The sequence below is a fragment of the Daphnia magna genome, linkage group LG9, assembly GCF_020631705.1.
Source record: "Daphnia magna isolate NIES linkage group LG9, ASM2063170v1.1, whole genome shotgun sequence".
Taxonomy (NCBI): domain Eukaryota; kingdom Metazoa; phylum Arthropoda; class Branchiopoda; order Diplostraca; family Daphniidae; genus Daphnia; species Daphnia magna.
This window is the reverse complement of record NC_059190.1, coordinates 9,412,702-9,416,452: the sequence shown is the minus strand read 5'-3', so window position 1 is coordinate 9,416,452 and position 3,751 is coordinate 9,412,702.

Sequence of the window (3,751 nt, the reverse complement as noted above, 5' to 3'; positions counted from 1 at the left end):
TAATACTGTATTTACTAACTATTACTAGATGCAATACAAACCTCAGCTCCTAGAAAACATGGGACAGCCATCCTAGTAATATACGGCCCATGTCAACAACATTGTTTTGAACCGAGGAGGTTGATAGCCATGGAAGTAAAGGGTTTTGCTTTTGTGTGTATTTACGCCCCATCTGGTGACCAAAATAAAACTTAGGATTCTTTCCTCCGAAACTATTCCGGCTTATGTTGCCCAGTATAAGGCACCAGTAATTATATTGGGAGATTTTAATGCCGCTGACGATCGATGACCGGAAAAGTAGCAAGACAACACCACCTAAAATTAGACTAGCACTACTAGAACCTCCGAGATTTAGTAAAAGCCCTTCATTAACAGATGTCTGGAGATATTCGGAAAATGAACCTTGTTGGACGTACCCTTGTGCGACTAGCCAGGCTAGATTAGGAATTGATTTATTGCCAGCACCACGTAAAATTTTCTGATATCCATTTGCACGAGTTACCACTGGGACTGCTAGACCAATCGTAGGGTATATATAAACAGTACCACCCCTCCTCGTGTAGTGAGAAACAAGTCAAGGGTTTTATGGAAACTCACACATCAATCCTCGAGGAGGAAGAATATATAAAATTGGTACGTCTTTATTGAAGAAATGTCCCAACATACATCCCGTATGGGAAACGTAGACCACTGGGGGGAGAACATTTTCAAACTCACCTCAGGCGTTTATCAATTAATTATTGTAAAAGAGAATCTGTGACCAGAGAGTCAAACGGAAATTACTCCAACATCAACTAAAGAAACCGTGAACAATGCAAATCTCAATCATGCGCGCTACATGGAGTTGAAACGTGAGTTTCTAGCCTGGGAGCGAGAAGCATTGAGGGGATTTGCACATGTGTTCATGTCCAAAGTACAGCCGAAGAAGAGACATCTACCTTCATATGAACAAGTCAACGAGTAATTTCCAGAAGTCTGATCACCTAGCCCAAAACTAATGATAACTGTAAAATTACCCAATCTGAGCAAATTAACCTAGAAATAATTAAACATTTCAGTGGAATCTTTCAGAATCAGCCTGCCCCTAATAACCAATTAGCTGGAAAATTTATAGAAGGGATTAGAGGTGCACTTAACCGCATAAAACCCACTAAAAACAACCCGGGTGTATCGTAGTGCTCAGTCGTTAAAACGCTCAAGCGTTCAATCGAGGAGTACTAGGTTCGATCCCGGAGAGTGACAGGCCCTAGTGTCTCCATTTACAGAGGAAATTAATAACGCACTTAGGGCAACTAAAAAGAACAAGGCCCCAGGTACAGATGGCATTCCCTTTGAGTTTTATTTAAAATTCTGGGATGTTATTGGTGTTCATTTTAGAGATGATGATTTGTGTCCTCGACAAAGAAAACTTCAACCGTCGCAGGAAGGGCAGCTGCATTAGATTAGTCCCCAAAATCCCAGCACCGAGTAAAATCACAGATTACCGGCCAATTTCATTGTTAAATACTGATTACAAGTTAATCGCGTCAGTATTGGCTTTTCGTCTGAGAAATCTTCTTCAAAACTCTCTAGATTCACATCAAAAAGGTGGTGTACCCGGCCGCTATCTTTGACAGCTTGTGTTTAATTCGAGATGTCATGGATAATACAGGCCGTAAATCAAAAGAAGTATCTTCTCAAACCGGCTGCCATTATCGCGTATGATTTGGAGAAAGTCATAATCTTGTCAATCGAGACGTACTGTGGAAGAGTGACAGCCATGGGCTACCCTCCCTGTTTGTTGATTGGTTAAAACACTGTACAGTATACTGAATCCATGCCTCCATTGAACGCGGCAATGACATAGTCGGTACTGTGGACAATGCACAACTGGGTGCGGCAGGGTGCCCTCTGTCAGTCCATCTGTTTGCTCTGTTGAACCGCTTTAGTTTGCTTGTCTAGGGTATTGACGGAATTGAACACTACGGAAAACGCATCCAAGTTCGTGCATATGTAGATGATCTTGTTTTGCCCCATCACGAAAGATGTACGTCGTGCATGCGAAATTATTCTGGAATTTTGTGCCTGGACAAATGCACGTATTAACATGGGAAGACAAAATTACTTGGTCTAGGCATCTGACCCTGCATAAAACTTCCTGACCCGTAGTGACACAGTGGGCATGGATTCGGCTGGGGTTCCAGAGGTTAAAAAGTCTGATTCCCATAGAGGCAACTTAAAACAATCATATTCTAAAAGTAATGGCCATAAGGATTGATAACTCAAGTAGATGAATTACACTCTCGGAATTCCTTTTTCTTCCGAAACCAAAAACAGTTAAAGACAATTGGCAAAGACAGCTCAACATCATCCAGTATTCTCATCAAAAACACACACCGTCATTTCACTTTTATGGTCGCATCCTTTTCATTAAACAACATGTTTTGTCACAACTTGTTCATATAGCCCACGTACTTCCCTGCAACAAAACCCAAGCCCTTCTCTCTCCTCCAACAAAAATGCAATAAATTTCTTTGGCACAATGAAGAGAGCACCCACCCCTAAATGTTTTGATCCGCCCTGGCTTCAAGGTGGGCTTGGTGTCACTTACTTTTTCCAATTTTCACCTTTCACTCGGCAAATTTTCAAATCTTTAATCCACCCTGAGGCTATTGAGAGAACTGCACCGTTTATTGGGTTAGCCACATCTCAAGAACCTCCTTCCACAATCACCCAGCCTAGGTTTAATGCAACCCATTCATCGCATCCATATTTCACTACCTCACTTTCAACTATCACCGATCTACTAAAAAGCTGGCATCTTCACATCAACAATCATCAAATCACTGCGCACCTACAATCACCTGATCGCTAACATAGGGCAAACTAGAGAACAGAGATTGTGGATATCCGGACCTTGACTGGGCTTCCATCTGGCAAAGTTGTGGCCAAAATCAAAGGGAAAACGCCGAACTGGTCTGGGATTTTAACCATAACCAGCTTCCCATCAAAACGTCCAATATTCAACCAAACAACGACCAATGCCCTATGCAATGCTGGCCAAGAAATCCGACGACCATCTAATGTTACTTAGTAAAGAGAAAGTTGACATCAGTTTATGGTTCCATTCAATTGACAAACTCGGATGTCTAAAACCATTGAAATCAGCAATCAATGGAGACGTTGGGAAACAGCCCAATAAAAAGAAAAAATACTGGCCCTCATCCAATCCTATAATCACTGTCCACCACAGCCAAAACTTCACCCCAGCCATAACCGAAATACAGTCTCTCTAGTCACGCCTCCTTCATTCAAAACTCTCCACAGACGTCACCTTCTAAACCCTAAATATTCCTACAAAACTTTCTCCAGATACCTTTCTTTCCTTCATACAACAAGTTTCTCCCATCATAATAATTATCTCTGAACTCCTCCAGAGATGTCATATTGTTAATCTTCATTCACCAAAATCATTTGTCCTCCTTCAATTCCGCCTCGAAATGTAATTAGTCTGCTGTAATTTTCCTCCTTTGCCACAACATGCAACTTGTATCACAAATGCCACAAATGCCCCAACGTATCTGTAAAACAATTTAAATCTTACTTGTGACAATAAATCGTTTAAATATAAAAAAAAAAACCGGAAGGCTGGTGGTTCGATCTCACCCAGGGGCGTAGTGCACAGGAGTTTCAGTTACGTATTACTTTCTTTTTATCTCAGAGACTCCTTATGATAGGTTAAGAATCATCTGTAACTTTCCGTGTCTACATC